The sequence below is a fragment of the Pezoporus flaviventris genome, unplaced genomic scaffold, assembly GCF_033815535.1.
Source record: "Pezoporus flaviventris isolate CSIRO_AGI_PZ_B2104156 unplaced genomic scaffold, CSIRO_AGI_Pfla_v1 ptg000013l, whole genome shotgun sequence".
Classification (NCBI taxonomy): Eukaryota; Metazoa; Chordata; class Aves; order Psittaciformes; family Psittacidae; genus Pezoporus; species Pezoporus flaviventris.
The window spans coordinates 27,565,904-27,587,557 of NW_026892561.1; the positions used below are offsets into that span (position 1 = coordinate 27,565,904).

The window sequence follows — 21,654 nt, forward strand, 5'->3', positions numbered from 1 at the left end:
GGTGAGCCAGGAGGAGATGGCCTTCTGAACAGGGAGAGATTGGGGGGATTGTTTCTTATTCCTGTAAGTAGAAGAGACCCACTTAGAAGACTGAGTAATATCCTCAGCAGTGGTCTACCAGTGGCTATAAATTACCAGTTAGAGTTGTCAACACTAACTGTGATGTGCTGCTCCTTGCCAACAGATTTACCCTGGCCATTTATAGTTGATAAATAATTTATCAGCTGTTTTGAAAAATGCTTTTAAGGGGACTGGAAGCTCCTGCTCAGCTCTGCTCCCCTGTAAGCGTGGCACAGTACCCTGCTTACTCACCGTGGCCAGCTGTGTCTATGTCCTGCCCACACGGGAAAAAGGCATTGTCTTGCATTTCTCTGAGCATCCGGCTACAAGAAACCAAGCTGTGAAACAGGTTGCTGTGTTTCCATACCTTAGTCTTGTTTGTTGCTCCCAGCTCGAAAGGGAGCATGATGCTCCCAACACAGGCTGCCTCTGCCTGGTGGGGTGTTCTCCAAGTCCTGTGTGATAGCTCATGGGTCCAATCCACAGCTGGTGAGAGCTGGCGGAGATGCCATTGACCTTGATGAAGTAACATACATTTATGGCAGAACATTAGCTAGTTCTGTGCTTTCTAATATATCTAATATACATCTAATCTATGTTATCTAGTATCTACATTATGTGCCTAATATCAGTGTCCTTTTGTGGTCTCCAGTGATGCCCTCGTATATCTCTAAATAAATGTTACCAGAGCTAAGCCAGTGAGAGGTTTACAAACCCATGGCAGAGATAGTTCAATGCCAGAACTATCAATTCAGAATGTCTCTGAATAATTGGTTATCACACACTTCAGTATAAAACTGATCTTCAGTGATACCCTTCTGGCTGTGCCTCATCATTCCTTTTTGTTTTGTTTTGATTCCCCAGCAGAAATTTCTCTCTGCCAGCTGCCTTTGTAACCTGGTAAGAGCATTGCGAGCAGCTGATAAATGATCTTTTATTTTATTTTTCATCCTTGTAGTGGTAAATTCTTGTGTCAGCACAGAGGCGATGCAGGTGACTAACCTCATAAAATGTAGTAAATGATTAATAAAATCTCAAATAACAACAGCTCCGTGGGCAGATCATAACTTGCCAGTCTTGAGCAGATTGAATGCCTTTAGAGGACATCATCTGATTGCTCTGTGGGGGAGATTTTTTTAGCCATGAGTCACAGAGAAATCCCAAATGAGGTACAGCTCGAGAGCAACAAGAAGCAGACCAGACCTTGATTTTCAGCCACAGGGAGCACTTGCTGCACTGAGTGATTTCAGTATGATCTTGGGTCCCTCAGGCAGGTGCTGTGCTGCAGTCCCACCTGGAACCGAGGTACCGGCTTGCTGAGCACATGGCCACTGAGGAGCTTGTGCTTTAGCGTCTGGGCAGAGGGACGCGTGTGAGCATTTGGAGATGCTCACACATGTGGGTGATGGAGGGATGCTTTGCTAAACTGCAGTCATGATCCCAGAGAGCCAGAGCAACTGCTCGTGTAAATTCCCAACTTTTTATTTATTTTTTTTCTTTTTAAAGATGGAAAATTACTCTTTGTAATCTAAATTAGACACTGCAGGTGGAAAGGCTGCTAGGCTGAGCTACAGTCTCTGCAGATTTCAGTGGGATAAGGTTCTGACCTTCAGTGACAAAAGTGGTCCTCTCTTCCTCAGGCATTTCTGCAACAGAGCAACTGTCAAGTGGGCACTTGGGTACTAAACAGGAGCAGACATTACCCTTCAGAAATGTCTTGCCTGGATCCTTGCTTGGGTTTCCCAGAGGAAAGCTGCATGGAGGCCAGACCACCAGGCAACGGGACTGGGAAAGACGCACACAGGAAGATGTTTTCTGTCCATATTTAGGTTTATAGAACCTGCAAAATGGTGCTACACAGGCTGTACTTCAGCTGTATCCCCATTGGTTTGGCATTACCAATAGTATTCTTGCAGCACACGCAAAAAAATGCCTTTCTTGAAGCAACTGTTTATTCCCTGAAGGCACCATATGGGACAGAAACCTCAGAGAAAGGGAAACAAACTGTACTTTTCCATGTGATTCCAATTATTAATATTCCAGTATTGGCCAAGCACTTGTAGAGCTGTAACGAGAACATCCTCTTATACGCTGTTTCCAGAATTTATGCACAACAAGCAATACATAAATATCAATTAATGAAGCAACTATAAAAAAAATAATTAAAACATGAGAGGATAGAAGCCTCTATTTAGCCCCCTAAAAAGGAAAGACATGCTCACAAACCCCTCTCTCCTGCTCAGAAGAGAGCTCTCAGTTCCAGAGGAAGGAAACCGTTAATTTTTTTTTTAATTGCACAATACTTTTAATTGATTTCCATAAGCACCACGAACAGCAAAGGGGGGAGTGAAAAATTAAAGATTTCACAATTAAATTAGTACTTGGGAGCTGTATCTTGCCTGTTGGTTATGATCCAAACTCCCTATATCCTGTAACCTGCCTGTGGTGGCAGACGTGCAGACAGGAAGCAGCAGCCTGGCTCTAGTCCTCCATGAAGTCCATAATGTCAGGGCTTTAGTAATGGCACCTACACAATAAATCCGCATCTATAACCATGAGCACATTAGTTAGCCTACATTAAAATTAAAAACTGCACAAGAAGACAACGGAAGGTAAAATCTGGACTCTCATGAAGAGGTTGTTTTTTTTTCCACCCTGTGTTTCAGCCACAATCTGGACACAGTTTGCTGGCTCCTGAGCAGCCACAGGAGCCTCCCCATCAACTGTCCCGAGACAGAGCTCATCCTGCTGGAAGGAAACAAGGAACAAAAGCTGGGAAATGGGCAAGCAGCTTCATGGGCTGGCCAGACAGGGAGCCACGGACTGTGCTTGGCGTCCAGCATGGGCAGGCTTCAAAACCTCCTGCAACCTGCTCTCCCGTACCCCAGATGACATCTGCAACTGTGTTTTCTTTTTCTCTGTGTGTCACAGTGATCTTCCCTTTGGGTCCCCAAAGTGGCATGAGCCATCCTGGTGCCAAGGAATCATCAGCGAGAGTCATAGCCTGGTAATGGACTTGAAGACCATAGGTTGCCAACTGCAAAACATTCAGATCCTGTTTTTTCTCAGACTTTTCCAGCTGAGAGCCAGGGATGCCCATTCACTTTCAGTGATGAAAAGGTGGATCTATGTTACTGCCTTCTACAAAAAAATAACTGGAAAATAGGACAACTCAGTTATGCTTTTCCTGCTTTTCCAAGAAGTGCATGAAGCCTGAACCCACAGAGGGAAGGATCATGCTAATGCTAGAATAAATAAAAGCCTCACTGTCCTCTGCATGTTTGCTTGCATCTACCTGAGTAAAATACTAAGTCTTGGGGGCTCAGGGTACTCCAAGTGACCAAGCTCTCCAGTAGCTCCCGAGCATCCCTCATTTCCCCCAAGGTGACCATTACACTGGTGTTTGCTGTACATCACAGTGCCCTACAGAAACATCAGTTCATGGGCACATGGCTTATCTGTTACATTGCAAAAACCCCCAACATTAACACTACACGCTTACTTGTTGCCTTTTATCTGACAGATGGAAAGGGTTGGACCCTCATTAATGCTAGCAACTGTAATGATAGTATTTTATTTCTCCAGCACCCAGTGCTGAGGTTCCTGCATGTTTCTCTTCAGGCAGCACCCTGTTGACTCTGTGTGCAGCTCGAGGTTTGCCCAGCTCAGAGCCAAGTGCCAGCTCAAGCCAGCACTTCAGGAACTGATCAACGCTGCTTTCATTCCAGGAGTTCAAGGTGCTTAGCAAATGACTGAACTTCATTTGACCTACAAAATACAGTGCTTTTTACAGCATCTACCTCAGAGACTGGTGAACAGTCTCAGATTTCTCTGATTTGCTGAAAATCACTGCGCGCATGTGCCCAGCCATTAGGAAAGAGCTGTGGAAGGCACTGATCTCCAGGCCATGCCTTGTCCCCACCTGTTCGCTCCTGCCCTGCCCAGGCAAAGGGCACCTCTCCATTCCTAACACTTTCCTTCCTCACTACGAGCCACTCTCTGGGATTATTTTGACTTCTGCATTTGTTTATTTAACATCAAGAACACCATTTGTTAACCACAATGGGTAAAAACAACAATATTTTGCATTTGCCTGGGGTTTCTTCCTTGAAGGTTTTACAAACATTTTGAAATCAATTCTCACAGTGAGCTGGGCAGGTCAGTGTCTAAGTTAATGTCTATGTATTGCCACAAATGGCTGAGGATGATGTTCAGGATTTACAACAGTGCAACTCAGAGAAGTCAGTCAAGACCTGGGGAAGGCAGCAGTTGGATCAGTACCAGAGCTCAGGATTACCAGAGTCCCCACCTTAAATCTACTCTTGGCTTTCTGCAAAGTCCGGTTACAAGGAGGTAAGCTGGGATAAGGAGTCCCACCTAACGCTGCGGCAGGATGAACTCAGCTTGTGGCTTTATTATTCCCAGACCGTGTTGTTTTGCCTTTTCCCTTCTTTCTGTCCCTTCAGTAGTACTTAGAGCAGTGCTTACAGCAGCTGGCTCATCAATCCCCTCCCTGTTGACAGGGAATAGCTGTGCTGGAACTGTGGCCAAACATCCCAGTGGTGGTCAGTTGTGGTGAGCACTGCCACAGCTCTGCCTCAACCAGGGACCTCCATGCCTTTGCTGCCTGCAACCCTGCCTCACCTCAGCTCATGCACCAGGATGAAGCAGAGTGTAGAGCCCGTTTCCTCATTTAGCAGAACTTGTTATTTTTCTCTTTTATAACCTGCAGCATTATCAGCAGCAAATTACTGCTACTGATAACTTGTTAGCAAACAAAATGAAACACAATGCCACTGACGTCTGTATGAAGCCACGTCTGAGTGGCTCTGGCTTCTGCTTATTGGGCTTTCAGTATTCATTAAGGCCGGTAAATGGTATGTGTTTAAAATGCTGATCTACGCAGCATGTGTTCAACTCTCAATCTGCCTTAGCTGAGACAGCGGCTTTTACCAACTCTGCCGCCTAACTTGATATATCATAGCTTCCGAAGCTCTGTTTATGAGGCTGTTTTGTTTGCAATGACTTAATATCTTTTCACATGGGAGAATTTATCAACATCTGCGCATCACATTGCATCGCATGTGCGGGTGGCCTTCATTGTACTTGTAATGCCGGAGCAGATCTGGGGAGGGGAGTCGCTCTGCTGGGAATCCTGTGACTGCTTTCCAAATGACAGCTAATTTAAAAGGTGGTGCTTCCTCTTACAGAAGGAAAAACACGTTATCATTTCCTCTCCTGTCCTTTCTCGTCTGGTTGAGAAAGAGGAGTGCAGGCAGTGAAAAGGACGGTTGGGCTGGGGAACTCCCTGCCATGGGCTGCCAGCCAGGTTGAGCTGCAGATTAAAAGATGGATTGGATATTGCTACTGATAAAATATTATACTTGTGCACATCACTAGGCACTGAGCATTCAGGACATTCTGACACTGACTGTGTCCTCTCCAGTCACCTTGACCCTGACCAGATAAGATGCTCTGTGCTGTTCTGGATCCTCTTGTCAATTAAGGCTGCAGCCCCATCATATCAAGCATACACAGAATATGTTCCTTAGGGTGAGTACCAGCAACTTTTTCTCCTGGAAACCTGGCTCACAGTCTCCCAAAAGCATGAGCCACTTTGTGCAAGGCATGTCGCTATTAGGCAAAGACTGGGCACCTTATAGCAGCTTAATGAGATAATCAAATGTCTTCCAGTGGTCTTGGGATCCACTCTGGCCTCCCTTTTACAAACTGAGGCAGCTCCTTATAAGGAATTTCCTTATAGAGAAAATGTCTCTATGAATTTGTGGCTTTGTTGAGAGTGGGGTTGTTTTGGGTTTGTTTTGGTTTTGGTTTTTTGGGTTTTTTTTGTTTTGTTTTGGTTTTTTTGAGTCAGGATAAAAAAGAAAAAATAGCTAAATATTAAAACATCAGAAGCTTTCTCTGGTAGGATTACATCCAGCTTTACCAGAAATACATGTGGTTTCTTACTTATCTGTCCCTGAGGGTGGAAGACAAACATCAGTGTCTCCAGAGAGACTGCAATGGCAACATCAGATAACATAAATGTGAAACGCTTTGGGTTTAGCATGCACAAGCTTTTCTAGGTCTCTCTGACGGTGTTGGGAGCTTATGTCAGTGGCAGATATGAACCCAAACTACTGGACTGCTCATCACCCCTGCACTGAAAAGCCTTTAAGGCAGTGGCACCTTTTCAAGCCACCATGTTGCCCAGCTCCTCAGCTGGTTTAACCCTGCGGCAGGAGAGCACCTTCTCTATGAGCCTCTTCTTGTTCCTCAGCCAATACATCTCTGTTCCCACATAAAAAGGAATTTCTGCTCCTGTCAGCAAGCCTCATACCTATTTTGCGATAGCAGTGCATGAGAACAAAGGCTCCAAGTTCCTGGACTAAATGTGGGGGGGGGCTTTTCGCAGTGATTTGAGTATTTTTGTGGAGGAACTGCTCCTCCCTGCACTGTCTGTAACTTTGCATGCCTTGAAGGCTGCCTTTGGAAAGTCCATATGTACTTCATACCATTACGCATGAGTATCAAGATTTTCACTCACAACACGCCATTATTATTATTGTTTTTATTACTGTCAGCTGTTTCCATGTGCACGTGGGGAAGTACATTTCTTAAAAAGAGCAGAGCGTGGCCCACTGTAATGAAGCAACCTATTATAATAGGATAATAGGACCTTAGAATAGACAAAAATGAAGGGTGGCATACGAGCAGTACCAGAGAAATCCTTGACATGTTCTTTTTAAAGGCAACAACAACATTTAGTATGAGATTTCTGTTTGGATCAGACAGCAAAATTTTCCCTATTTTCAAGCAGATTAATAGGTCTGCTTTTTGTCTGTTCTCAGTAATTTAGACTAAATGAAATATGGTGCATGGGTAACACAGGTAATTGTTTCACCATTAGGAAAATTCTAGTTACTGGAAAATTTCTTTGGCTGGGCCATAGACAAAAATCAAGGAAGACAGCTATTCTTCTCACTTGGGAAAAAGCAAATATTTCATGTTGCTATTCAGAAGTTGACTGACCCAAGTGGAAAAGCTATCTTTGAGCTACACAGGGCATCATTAGAAGGAATAGAGAACCAAGGTGCTGCTCATCCAATTTCATATCTCTTTATGCATCAAATTGGTGTTACAGCAATAGTAGAAGTAGTCCACTTGTAAACACACTTTACTAGGTCACACAGCACATTTGTTTCCAATGTACTTATTCCTGGAATTTGGCATGTAACTTCTCACCCACAGCATCTGTGGAAAGTTTTATTAGAAGGGGAAAAGCAGTGAATAAGTCACCAGTCCTGAATTCCTAGCTTGGCCACTAACTCAGACCATCGTTATGCAAACAGCCACTTGGTTATCTGGCTTCACATATACAGACTTGCTGTTGTGCAGGGCTGGGGAAATAAAACAATACTTTGGGGCAATAACTCTCTGTCTCTCCATTTACCTACATATAAAATAGCTCTAAAAACACTTCACTTCCAAGGTTGAGCTGATATTTATGGGTTTCCTTAGAAATCTTGGAGGGGAAATGCTGTTAAAGTATGGAGAATGATTGTTAACTGATGGAAAGGTATTTTAATGAAATATGCTGGCAAGCTTCTCTTTACTGTGTGGTGCCAGTGCTAAATAGGCTGCTTGAAGGGCTGCTTCCCCTGGCGCATTTGTTGCTTGGTTGTTCTTGGGTTTTGTCATCTCTCCTTCATGTCCTCCCCAGTAAATTCACTGTCAGCTCAAAAGCTGAAGGAATCCATAGCTGTAACATGTAATCCTCACTTGAGTTTCTCACCACTGGGAAGCGTTTCTCTGGATGGTCCAAATGACATCTACTCCCCTTACATAACCAGCCCAAACAGCTCAGCCAGCTCTTTCTTCCAAAAGCTTTCACTGGTCCCAGCTGCTCTGTGGCATTTGTGCTTTGGCCTAGCCCATGCAGGATAAACAGCGAGTGGATACAAAGGGGATCAGAATAGATGCAGAGGAATGACTTTTGATCATTATGAGTTTATTGGGAAGCATCAGTGGCACTGGTGGCAAAGAGCTGAGCCCAAGTCTGAGACCATCACCTTCATGTGGGGCAATCCCTCATCTACAAAGCCCCAAGCATGGTCCTTCCTGTGAGGTTTAGGTTTTTTTCGCTTGTGTAGAATCAGGTTTTAGCTGCGGAAGGCACAAGGAAGCAGTGGCTACTTGTGAAGGCTGAGGAGCAGACTTGCAGCAAGCAGTCAAGCTCTCCCCAGCCCTTGGAGCAGTTGCACCCAGAATGGGAAACTGCTGCGAGTTCTCCCAAGGCACATGTTATCAGATATCATTTCCTTGTGAATGATCTTTTTTGCTGGAATTGAACCTACATGTGCTCTGCTGAGAGGACCATTCCTCTGATCTGTCCCCATCCAGAGGCAATCTGTCCTCACAGCCAACAACTGGTGCAGACTGAGAAGGTCCACACACAATCTGCCCAAATATTCCTGTATCACAGTCACATCCTCAGTCTGAGCAGGGGTAGCAGCTGTTTTTCTTCAGATATTTTTTCCCTAGGTCTGCAAAAAGAAGTGACTTTGGAGAAATGTCCCAATGCTTTCTCCTAAGAGCTTTGGGATAGCCATAAACCCTAAATACAGGTTGGTGTCTTCTTTGCTCACACCAGGCCTTCAAAGTGCCATGAAGAACCAGAACTTTGTTTTGTGACCATCTCTAGCTGTTATCACATCTCCGGGCATAGGAAATAGTTTGGTAAGTTCTCTCATGTTCATTGGTCCCCTGCCAGTGTGCAGTATGAATGGTAAACCAAAACAAACCTAAAAACTCCTGAAAGCAGAAATTGTTGTAGAAAGATTGACTTCTGCAACCTAGTGCTACCTTCGAGGAACACAGCAAAAGCCAGCCAAAGACACCATCTGTTTGTGGTGGAATGTGTAAATTTATATCTATTTTTGAACTCTTGAGTTATGAAACTGGAAATGTCTCAGCTGCAGTGTGCATAGTATATGAAACAGCATGGAGATCCACTCTGTATTTGATCCCAGGACACGTGGAGAGCCTACTCACATTGAAACTAAATGAAGCAAGTCTGTAGCAGCCCAGCAGGAAACACTGCAAAACTTGTGTGTCTCCTAGGGCATTTGCAAAGCTCTTTCAGAGAACTCACCAGGGCTTGTCATGGAAAAATAATAACTGCTTGATGGGCCAGTTTCCCACATTATGTATCAGGCATTTCCAGTGACTTTTCCCCCCAAATCAGCTGGCTTTCTGATTATGAATCACATCAGACAGAAGCCTCACTGTATGGTCCTAGTTTTTGGTTCTTCTGTTCTCTTTCACTGGTTCACCTCACGCCTCCTCTCCTTCCTACAACACCTGTTCCTCACACCAAGAGGATGACCTGTTCATCTCCAACCTCCTTAAAATATTTTGGAGGGATGCCTAAATCCCTGGGAAGACAGGTCATCCACCATCAAAGGCCAGCAGCCCAAATGGCACAGCAGGTCAGGAGCTTTGCCAGTTGTTCTGGGTGGCCCAGAGGTAGGTCTCACCTACTGACCATAGGCTGGAATCCTCTGCTTTGGAGACCAGAACTTCAGGTTAACATGGGCCCTCGATCTAATAACTCCCAGCCTCTGGTACTAGTATGTATCAGCCTGTTGTCCACTATGTCTATTTAAAGTGGTAATTCTTCAGGGCAGGAATATATTTGTGAGTGGTTTTGGTCCACGGGGTCCAAAGTCTTGTTGAATTTTCAGCATGCTCTTATACTACAAACAGTGATGAAGATGGGAAAGAAAACAAACAGCCCCTGGAGTGTGGAGCATTTCCATGAACTATAAAAAGAAATGCTAAATTCCATTGGCACAGAATGATCACGGTGGTTTTTTTTGCAAGTGTGAATATCCTTAGCCTTTGGTGGTCAAGGTGAGTATTTTCTTACCCGTGTTCAAGCCTATTAGTCAGGTTGCATATTAGAGAGCTCTTTCTGATATAACTACCCTGCTCATTTGTCTCACAAGTACACTGTACCCCCCTTGATTAAAGTTGCATAGAGCCTTCAGCTCTGTCAATGGTGTAATTTGCATTTTACTTGGCTTACAAGCCTTGGGCCTTTGTCTTGCGTTATATAGGGTATGCTATACAACAATTATCCTGGAACCAAGACAACATGGTTTTGCATGGTAATAAGCTATTTCTTCTTCATAGCTTGGCTCATGTTGAAAGGATTGTATTCCAGTCATCTTCTAGTCATTTAGCATGATTCTTGCATGTATTTTCAAAAGGTTTTGGCCAGCCACAGTGTTTTGGGATGGTATGCATATGGTTGTTAGCACTATTTGCTACCAGTCCTCATGCTGGCAGGGCTGACTGCAAATAATGTGGAACAGGTGAAGATTCTGTTGGATTCTTTAATCATCATTCAACTGCTTAACAATAGGGTTTTGAACTGTTATCAATTTCTTAAAAAGTAGATTTTTTTATAGCTTTGAGGCCTTAGCTGCATGCCCTGAAACACTTTAAGCTCTCTTAGCGTGTTCTTGTCCTCTCCTGATTTCACAGTGTTTGGGCTCTTTCCTATTTATTAATGCTGCACGTTGGATAATTACAGCTCTTCTCCTTTGCGATCACCTCTGATCATATTATAATATCCTTTAATCTTCATATGAAATTTCCGTAGAATCAGGATCCAGAATGAATCTGAGTATTATTGATCAAAATAATATGCCACTTCTTAAAAGAGTCCTTACCGCAATGTGTACATCCTTGCAGCTCATTACAGCAGAATTACTTTGAAATGCAGTCTTGTTCCTTTCTCTTTAATGGGAAGACATGGTCTAGTCTTGATTATACTATTGTTCCCCCTTTCAATGTAGAATTAACATCAATCAGCTGGAGAGCATGATTGATTTTCTAATTAATAAGGCATTTGTATCAGCTTGCCTAACCACACAAAGCTGAATGGGTTCCCTACTGTATCCGAAAACTGATTTTGTGTGTGAATTTACTACTGGACTTGGGAAGCTTTTTCACTAGTGGTAAGGCTAGTTAGGGCATCCTTCATGTAGAGGTCTCCAGCGTAGCAAATGCTCTAAAGCATGTTTCACCAACTACCACAACCAGATTTAAAAGCTTATTTTGAACAATGACTTTTGTCCCAAGACTGAAAAAAAAAAATAAATGTAAGAGGTATGGGAAAAGGAGAATAAATGCCTTTCAAGGATTGGTCAAAATACAGTGGTCAGTGCAGCATTGCCTTGCAGGAGCCCTAGGGGATGGGGCTGCCCAGTGGCACTGTCCTCCCCAGGCTGACGTGTTGGTTAGGATGTCCTGGGGCTACTCTACCTTATGTCTTGCTGCCCTTCAGTCAGCTTTGCATCACTTGTTTGGTTTATGCCAGAAAGCCCTGGTTTGTCAAAATGACCCAAAATGTCAGGCTTTACCCTGAGCTCTGGGAGCATCTGTGTGCTCCCCCATGGGGCTGCATGCCATCCTGTCTGCATGTTGGTGGCAGCCATGCCCTCAAAGAAATGCTAGAACGTAGAGAAACCTCAGCCCTCCCAGCTCTCTTAAACGTCAGAGGTAGTGGCTGGACAAGGGAAAGGCCAATTAGTAACCTTAACTCCTCCCTGTGCCAAGAGTCTGGCTGCTGCAGACATGAGACCAGAGGGTCATAGTGTAACCAGATGGTGACGAGGAACTGGGGCATGACCAGATGGTGATGAGGAACTGGGGCATGACCTTGGTGAATAAGTAAACAGAAAACCTGAAGGAGATCTGTCCCACTTTGAGCTCCTATTCTTGGTTACAGTATCTAATTTACATCTGTAAATCACTGCTGCAGGGTTGAGGAGCCCTCACCTCCCCCTCTGTTTTGACAGGCAGCCAGAGGCGCAGCTGCATCTGCAACAATACACCCAGAGCAAGCTGCATGCTGGGAAGATGGTGATGAACACAAGCAAAAGCTGAGCAGAGAGTGTGTCCTGTGGGACCCAGGTGCAAGAAAAGCTCTGGCTCAAGAAATTCTGGTCTAATGCACCCGTTTCTTGCATGTGACCTTCCTGCACTGCCAGTCTTAGGGGAGCCAAGCTGAAATCAGTGAGAAGAGCTGGCATCTCCTTTGGTTTGCCTCTGATCTGGCTGTGCTCTGAAAATGGTTTAATTCCCATTTCACATCATCGTGTCTTTCAAAAGTACAGAAAGTGCAGTCTCTGCACTTGCTATGGATCTCCCTTTGGCCACATGGTTCCCAGGAGCAAAAAGATGGAATAAAGACCAAATCTTGCAGGCAAACCAAACAAAATGAGGTCAAACATGTTCCATGATTTTAACCTACCTTGTAAATTTAATGCTGTGTGGATAAGAGCATGGTGCAGCTTCTTCACAGTCTTCTGCCCTGGCTTACATTTCTCCAGCTCCCTTGCACTAAGTTATAAATCTGATAGTGAAAGCTATACATCAGCACAGGTTTTGGCCCTTAGTCCTTACATACTGTCTAGAGAATTAACAAGCTTCACTGCATTAAAATAAATAGACTCACATGCAAGCCCAAGACGATTTAAGTCATCTCTCTGGTGTGAGAAGGAGCAGCCACCCATGTTGTAGTCACTGCGTCTGGGTCAGACAGTTGGGGATGGCAGCTCACAGGCTGCAGGGGGAACAGGAGGACTCACACCACTCACAGCTGCAGGGAAAATGTGAATGTAAAGCTTTTAGGGAAAAAAGACTCTGCGCAGGCTGCTACAGACCACAATGTACTGTGCTTGGGGCTGGGGGATTCCTGTCCAGGGTGAGCTCATGCACTTTAGTCCTTGAATTATACGGCTGAAATGGTGATACTGGGTTAAAAACAGGCAGTACTGACAATAAAATGAGGACACCACAGTGTGGCTTTAAACTGTGCTAATATAAAGTGATTTGCTACATGCAACTTGATGGCATCTCATTCTCAGTTGAGATATAACAAAATTCTTTTGGAGCTGTGCATCAGACCAGCCCCGTCATTTCAGTCCAGTTTAGGGTCCCAGAGGACAGACCAATTTGCTGCTAAGGAAAACACCAGTCTGCACCAGCACCTTCAAGTTCCTCAAACCAGCAGCCGAGTACACAAACTCTCAAGGCCTTTTATGTATCCACATCCCAAGTAACCTGATATAAAAAGTTACATAATTTCTCTACCTAGGCTGAAAAATAAAGAAAGAAAATGGCTGTGGGTTAATCAGGCAGCGATGAGGTGGACAGGCTGAGTTCACAGAGCAATCCCTCAGGTCACCACCCATCAGCCGGGCAGTGGGACCTGCGTAGGGATGCTGCTGGCCAGATGAGACAGTGCAATCTCTTGAAACCTCCACGCATGAGGTTTAAGCTAAAATATTTCAGCACTCCTTGATAAGATTAAAAGCACACGCTTTTACAATGACTCAGCTGACCTGAGGTAAGGGAGGAGGTGATGAAGCGCATGAGCTTTTGTATATCCATCACGTGAGACTGGTACAGGCCACACGGCTGTGGGGACCTTTCCTCTCCTGGTGCCCCAGCTGATCAGGGAGGAGATGTGGGGGCTGGAAGTGCTCCATTTGGCCATGGCTGAGTGCCAGGGAGCAGTGCTGGGTGAGGGACCTCCTGCCCTCCTTTGGATGCTAAAGGAAGATTTCCAGGTCTTGAATTAACCTGGGACGTTTTTCCTGGTGCTGCCCTTATTCCGAGCTCTGCCAAGACGCAGATGGCTGCAGGCAGTTGCAACCCCAACACACAGCTCTGCTGACAGAACAGTAAAACCCCATCACCCAGGCAGGCTCCTGCTTCTTTGGCTTTTTCTTCACCTCTCAACCTCCTGACAGATACCCATCGATGTTTATATCACTTATCATGACACACATATCCATCTCGGAGATGCTCACATTGTTTCTGTGATCTTTGACTGGAGCAACATGGGATGTTGGAGCACTAAGTGCTGACAGTTCTTCTTGCAAGTTGTTAACTTGATTCTCGTTTAGATTTTATTTGTCCTGTGTTTTATTCTTTGGGGGAATTTTTCATCCCTAATTAATCTTGGATCATGTAATATTTTGTAAATGCCTTATTGATTGTTCTAAATGTGCAATCATTTATTGTTTTACTTACTCCATTGGCTGAATGGCATTTTGGTTTTTGAGACCAACTCATCCTATGCTCATCAATTCGAAATCACTGGAGTCATTCCATGAATAACTGATTAATTTTATCTTGTTAATAGATAGGATACAGTCATCTTTTGTAAATGATTTTTTTTCTTTTGGTTTCCCCAGAATAGGAAAGGACATGAAATACTAACCAGGCTTTCCTAAGCTAGACCATCTGTATTTTCCAGTCTTTTTGGCTGAGTGATGAGAAGCGACAGTCAGCAAGTCTCTGCTGCAAATTCAGCCTGGCCAGCCAGCAGAGTGAATGGCATGGGAAGGCATCCAGCTCGGTGCATCTGAAGTAGGCTGGGACCATCCCCTGGTAGCAGAGCTTGTTCTCATCAGTTCAGAAGACCTCAAGAAAGACCTGGTGGAATACAGATATCTCTGGTGCTTTCCATAAGGCAGAGTTCTGTCGTTTGGATGTCCAGGATGTCTGGCGCATTGCATACTCTCAGTCCCTGAATTTCAGATATTTCACCCGTTAGCAAAAACACGACTGACGTCACTCAAAGCTTGAAACATGGTATTATTTATTTCTTTTTTCCTGTAGATGTTTTCTCTGTAATGAGTTGAGCAGGCTCCCCAGCTGACAGCAGCTCTGCGGTGGCAGGCCCAGTGCCAGTAGAGGCACAGCTCTTTGCAAAGCGAGGTTACAGTCTGTGATACCTAACTCAGGTCTGGCAATGGATGAGAAAAGAGAGATGTTTTCATCTCACTAACTGAAAAAAAGATCTTGCTTCTTATCTATAAATACGCTTATCAGATTTCCACCTGTCCTCTCTGGTGTACTAAACAGCCTATGCTACGTTCTAGCTTCTGCTAGTGAAGATGTAGAAAATGTTACGATTCTTCATCATCTGCTTAGGAGTAGAACCTCCCTGGGCTCAGGCAGCTTGAGGCTGTGCTGTGCCCAGGATGGCCAGGGGCAGCCCTGCAGCACTGCTGATTTTGGTGATGTTATGGAGAACTCTGAACCCAGTTACTGTCCTCTTCCCAATTCTTCCTTATTCTTAGGGAAGCCACTGCCTGTGAGACAAAGTCTACCTGTAATATCTCTGACAACAAATTGTTTAGGAAAGCTACTGCACCTTGTAGGTGCAACAGGATGTTCACATATCAAGACCTGATTCATAGTCCATTAAAGCCAGTGGGGTTATTCCCATTGACATCTGCAGGCTGTAGATCAGGAGGCTTTTTGATCTAGGACCTTTTCCCAGGAGTAGGGTATTAGCTTTGAAGTGTCTTCTGTCTCTCAAAAAAAAAATTCCATCCTAAAAGGTGAAATTACTTAACTCACTGTGTGTGTCAGCCTTTAAAATAATCTGCATCTGTTTTCTTAATGTGCAAGTGGTCTCTGCAGAAACTACAGATTAACCAGGGTTAGGCAAAACTCCATCTCCCAGCTACAGAGCAGGAGTGAATTCCCGTTGCTAATGGAAGAGTTAAGAACATAACTCTGAGCAGCTGCCTGCTTAAAATCTCCAGCAAAACCTGAGGCCAGGGCAAATATTTTCCATTTCTTACAGAAATTTAAAAAAAAAAAACAACATTTTGTTAAAGGCCAAATCAAAGCAAAATATTTAGAAGTGGTTTTAAAATTACTTTTTTACTAATTCATTTTAATTGAATACTGGTATGCTTAGTCTCAGTGGACCTATCACTGCAACAGCTGAGAAGGAGGGAGCCCCTCTCACCCATTGCCTTGTGCTCTGGTGCTCCCCAGAACAAGCGCAGTCATTAAAATAGATGCACAGTTTACAGGCAGTATTAGGTAATATGGAAAGCGCTTGGGAACTTGGAGTGAATCACACTGAACAAGGTGAGAGTGGAGAATTTCAGGGTGGTTATTTTCAACACATCAGGCTCAAAACGAGTGCTATTATTTTTAACATTAGTCATTGATGTCATTGTAGCATCTGCTTGAAAGCTGATCAGGTTTCAAACGACCTGCAAAAAAGGTGAATATGCTCATGCATGTAGCACACCATGCACTGGGGATGTACAGTTTGGTCAGATGCTGCCACAGCACAAGGGGGTTAACCAGTCCATGGCATGATGCACAACGCACAAGCACCCTCCATGCACCAAGGACAGTAACTGTTCAGCTGCTGCCTGGGAGGGAAGCCTGTGCTTGCAGGGAGATGCAATGAGACTCAGGCTCTTGTTTTCTCTTCAGTCGTTCAGAGATGTGGCTCACCAGTCATGTGTGGCGTCACCCAGCTGTCCACGGGAAAAGATGGGTAAAGAAGGGCTGGGGGATAAATGCCTCTTGGTTCTTTCTGTCATAGGTCGCCTCCCTCTCTCACCCCTGAAATATTTCTGAGGAAGGTTTGTCTTTCCTTAACCAGAGAACATTGTGGGTTGTCTCTGTGATATTAAAATCTCTCCTGATTTTCTAGGGGTATTCTGTTAATTAGTAGTTTTCTCCTCACAACTACGCTGTAAATGGAAAGAGTACATACTAAACCGATTGCCCTACTTATGTAGCTACTCAGAGGAATGCTAAGATGAATTAACATGCATAGCAGAAGGCTTATGACCCTGGGAGACAGAAGAACCTGAAATAACCTTAATATCCTGTCAACTTGCATTACTGAACCTCAGTGAACAAGAAGAGCCTATTTAGTAGTCTGTCTTAGAGGAAAAATTAATATCTTTTATCTGGCTTATTCCTCCCTCTTTTCAAATGGAAGTGTTGTTTTTATCTCTCCTGGCTTTATTTTTATGAGGTACAATAAAGCTGTGTCACCCCCCTGTATCTCCTTATCCTAAATAACACTTCCCCCTTCACAGACTGGCTCAGCTCCCGAGAGATGCCTTTCTCATGCTATTGTGTAGTGAAAACCATCTAGCCAGGCTGGGCAGAGGGAGCTGAGTTAACCCTGCATGTTGCTGCGGTGGCACATAGTGTCCACGTGTGACACTACCAATGCCATCTCTGCTCCTATGTACTCTGTGCCCCTGCAGAGCCAGCGCTAGGCAGTGTGGAGGCACCATGCTGGGCAGAAGGAAGGTGAGCTGCCTTAAAATTGTGCAAATCCTCTCTTCAAATACTGTATCGTGGATTTCAGAGCTGCCCCCACTGGTGTCCTGTCTAAGCCTTAAGGACCTGTATTACCTGCACCGCTGCCTGCTCTTTATGGCCACAAACGCTGGAGTCCAGATGAGATTTCACCCAAACCCCAGATTTTCTGCTGTCCCCAGTTTTTGCAAGCTGGGTGCCTGGTTCACCCAAATGTTTGATCCTGCTGGAGAGCTTGTCTGTCATCGGGCTCCCCTTTTCAATGCACAGCCCAGCCCTCCCAAGGCCCTATGGTTACAGAAAGAAATATTAAGAGTAATAATACTCTTAATGGAATATCCATCCCCACAGAAGCCACCCAAGGCATCATCCAACCTGGACTTGACACCGCCAGGGTTGGAGCATTCACAGTCTCCCTGGGCAACCCATTCCAGTGCCTCACCACCCTAACAGGAAAGAATTTCCTCCTTATATCCAATCTAAACTTCCCCTGTTTGAGTTTGAACTCATTACCCCTTGTCCTGTCACTGCAGTCCCTAATGAAGAGTCCCTCCCCAGCATCCCTATAGGCCCCCTTCAGATACTGGAAGGCTGCTATGAGGTCATCATCATTAATTATTCTTCCTTCCCTCACCTTTCCACTTGGGGTTTAGCTCAGCCCTGATAAAAGAGGGGTTATTGCTTTAATTAAAAAATAATAATTAAAAAAAAAAGGTCAGAAATGCATCTCACAATCACAGAGTTCAGCCTAATTAGGACTCAAAAACACACATTGCCTTATGCATCTGTTCCTGAGATTCCCTTTCAGTGTTAAATACATGCGAATGCACCTACCCTGATAATGGTGTTTTTCTTACAGTTCACAGGGAGCAAAACTTACCCTAAAGAGGCAGAAACACAGAGGAAAGAGCCAACCCATGCTGCCAGTCCCCCGGGAAGCTTTTCCCCCAGAGGAGAGAGAACTGGAAGCAGAAAGCAGCCCCAGGATTTGGGACAAGTTCCCGTGTCTTGGGGGGGTGAAAATATACTGAGCATAGAAATAGGTCAGAGATAAAGCATTCTCCAGTCACCTTGCTTTCCTTGCTTAAACAGAGAAAACACCAAAATCTGCATTTCTATTCAAAGTGAAGGCCTTTGGGCTTGAAAGCCCAACTAGCAAATGCATAATAAGGGAAAGCAACAAATCCAAGTATTTATCATGTATGAAAGAAATTAGAGAATACAGTGAAGAGAAAACCTCATGGGGGATGCATACAGTATTTATTCAGGCTACAATCTAACTCTGTGCCTGCTGAAGTGAATAATTCATTTCTCACCAAGGACAACAGTAAAACTCCCATTTAACAGAGTAACAACATTCTCAGCCCAGCCATCGCTCACTGCCTGTGGGTGCAGTGACTGCTGCCCACCTAGCCCCTTACCACTCTGTGCAGGATTTGGTGCACAGGGAGGGGGCACAGGGGCTGTTCTCTATGTGCAACATGTAATACCATGGCACAGGATGAGAATACTTTTTTTAAAGATGTACTTGGAGCTGCAGGGTGTGTATTTTCCATCTGAAGGGACTGAACATTCACCCCACCTCTCATGGCCTTAAAAGCAAAGTGTGAAGACAGGGTGAGGAGGCTGCAGGATCCAGGACAAATATTTTGGCACTTACTCTGCAGAGGCAGGAGGATGTGAGTGTATGAGAAGAGGCAGCAGGAGCTGAATTAAAAGGTCAGCCAGGCTCTCTCAGCCCTGCTCCCTCCCCGGCTGATGAAGGGGCCTTCTTTACATCATAACCTGTCAAAAATGTAAACGCAATACATCAGCCTGCTGTAGCAACTACAGCCAGAGGGAGAGGAACATCGCTGGGGTGCCGCCAGACATGAGGGAACGCCTGGCTGCAGCATTTGAGTCATCCATGCAGTTCTGAGCACACATATTTTGTTTGAATCCAGTTGTCAGCTAGTTATTGTGTTTATTTTGCCTCACATTGCCAGAACGGGGTTATGGCGTTGCCAAGTTTATTTCCATAGTCTGGCTAGCTTACCTGGCATTGAGGGGTGAGCAGTGGCACAGCTTGCACCATCCTGGCTTAAAAGCTGACTACTGCAGGGTCTTACATTTACACTTGAGGGTCCAGAAAACTGCCGCAGCAGAGAGTGGTAATAACAGAAAAATCATAACAAACTAGGAAGCTGCAGATCCCAAAGTGTGAGATGACAAATTGCCTGCAAAATTGCCTGGAAGACAGAGGAAGCTAAAGATGGAGAAACTTCTCTTGACTTTGGTTAGAAAGGAGATGGAGAACTCAGCTGTTGATTCATTCATACTAGTCCCTTCTGCTCAGATTTCCTCTAAAACTCCACCAGGGCTGTGGGAAAAACCCTTTATGAAAATTCATATTGATATCATAATTTTCTAGGTTACTCTCTTTTCCACTGCAGCTCAAACCAGCAGACCCTTCACTCTGGATGCTTCCCATATAGAGTGGCCTGTGAAGTCCACTTGTGGTCCAGGAAAATTGCTGGGAAATTTGGGAATTGTCAAGAGCCCCTTATATGACTTTTCTTTTTTCTTTTTTTTTTATAGTTGCTTGACAAGAAGAAGGGGATGTGCACACCTACCTGTGCACAAAACATGTAGGAACACAGACGTTGCTGGGAAATAAAGGCAAAGAGAGAAAGCAAAAGACTGAGGTGGGGATGAAGCCGCAGAGACAGCCCCATCCTGGCATGCTGGTAGGCAACTAAATAATTGAAATAGTATTTGCTGTCAAGTTTCAATGTTTTCATAGTGTCCCTCATGAAAAACACTGCACATTATAGTGCTATAAATCTTTATTATCTACGTCTTCACAACCAGAAGCTTCCCATTACCCCAAAGAAGGGAGAATCCCATGAGACACATTAATGGCATTGAAAACTCCTTCTGTTATCTTAAACCTTGATTAATCAACCTTATTGAGTACATGATAGTGGGATAATTGAAGCTGTGCCCATATTAAAAAAAAAAAAGTGCAGTAAGTACTTTAGCATCTGCAGCTCCATTTCCTTACTACATAGATATTGATGCTTCCTGGAAACTGTTGTGAAATCCTCTGTTAAGGGACAATTCCACTGATCTATATTTTCAGGGCATGTTAGTAGGGGTTCCTGTTTGTAGTGTCTTTAGCAGGAGCGCAGGATTGCTGCTTCTCACAAACCCATCTGTTCCCACTGCTCATTCACAACCTGGAGCCACAGTCTCCTGTCATCTCCCTGTCGTATTGAAAAATAATAATTGTGGGAGGACAACATAATGGATTGTTCACCGGCGCATTTCTGGATATTAAAAGTGCAATTTGGGGCTTGGATCCAGAAAAATGGCAAATATTTTTGTGAATTTAATATAACCATGAACAAATTAGGCTTGATCCTGATCTCACTTGGGTCTACATTTACTCACAGCTCACAGAGCTGGCTGCTATTTCTGGAATATTAAGTCTTCTGTGACATTTTTCCACCACAGAGGTAATTTGAAGAGAAAAGTTCTGTAATTTTTCTGGTTTTTTTATTTTTTTTTACTTCCTTTTTGGCTCTTTTTCTTATTTTAGTGAACCTATGCAAGAAATCTTACAAGACTTTTGCACAAAGAGAGCAGCATTTTGTGATATCTTGAGAACACCTCGTCAGGCAACAGAGGAACACAACAGAGGCAATTTGGGCCAAGAGATCTGCAACCCGGACAGTCTGTCCTTTGAATTGCCATGGTCCATCAAATTCTGCTGCTCCACCTGACTGCTGTGGGAGAAATTTTGCCAATGACGCTTTGTATGTAAAAAATGGAATTTCAGCAATTATTATTTTGGAGCTCTTAAAAATAAGTTTTGAGCAAAATACTTAGAAAATAATGAAACTCCAATAATATAAAACAAAGGGAAAGCATCCTGTTTCCTTTCCACTTCTCTTTTTTTCAATCTGTGAAAATCAAGGTGAACCAATACTCTTTCCCATTTTTTCAGACACTATTTTCTCTTTGAATAAAGATATAAGGGAGCATAGGAGGGAAAAAATGACCCTTTCCAAGTTGCTGGGGCTTTTTCCAATGTTTTATGCTTTCCAATGGCCATTGTTGTCCAGTGTCTTCTGAGGCCTGAGGAAACGCACTGACAACACAAGCAGGACTGAAAACTCCATCGGCATGGCTGCTGGACTTTTTGGCAGATGCTTTTAGGCACCAAAACACAGGTATCATGGGCCCAAACATGTGCGACTGAGTGATCCCCATGAATTGATGCAGTTGTAACCAAGGTCTAGCATCCCAATAGAAAGTGCTTGGTTTAGAGCACCTCCAACACTTTGGAGACTAATTTGGGGAAAGAAAAGCCATCTGGTGTTGTCACCTCCTCTTCCCTTGGTATTTTTAATCTGTCTTGGTATTGAAAAGAAAAAT

At 44.2% G+C, this 21,654-nt stretch overlaps 1 long non-coding RNA gene across 2 annotated transcripts in view; it reads left to right on the top strand.

The window, feature by feature from the left end:
• LOC133268808 (uncharacterized) overlaps positions 1-19,955 on the top strand; it is a 37,798-nt gene extending 17,843 nt beyond the window's left edge. The window contains exons 2-3 of one of the 2 annotated variants that reach the window (XR_009743175.1): positions 14,337-14,580; positions 19,813-19,955. This is a non-coding gene — a long non-coding RNA (uncharacterized LOC133268808). Of the gene's footprint in view, positions 1-14,336; positions 14,725-19,812 lie in introns of those variants that run through there. The other variant, XR_009743176.1, reaches the window with a different exon arrangement.
• The last annotated feature ends 1,699 nt before the right edge of the window (positions 19,956-21,654 follow it).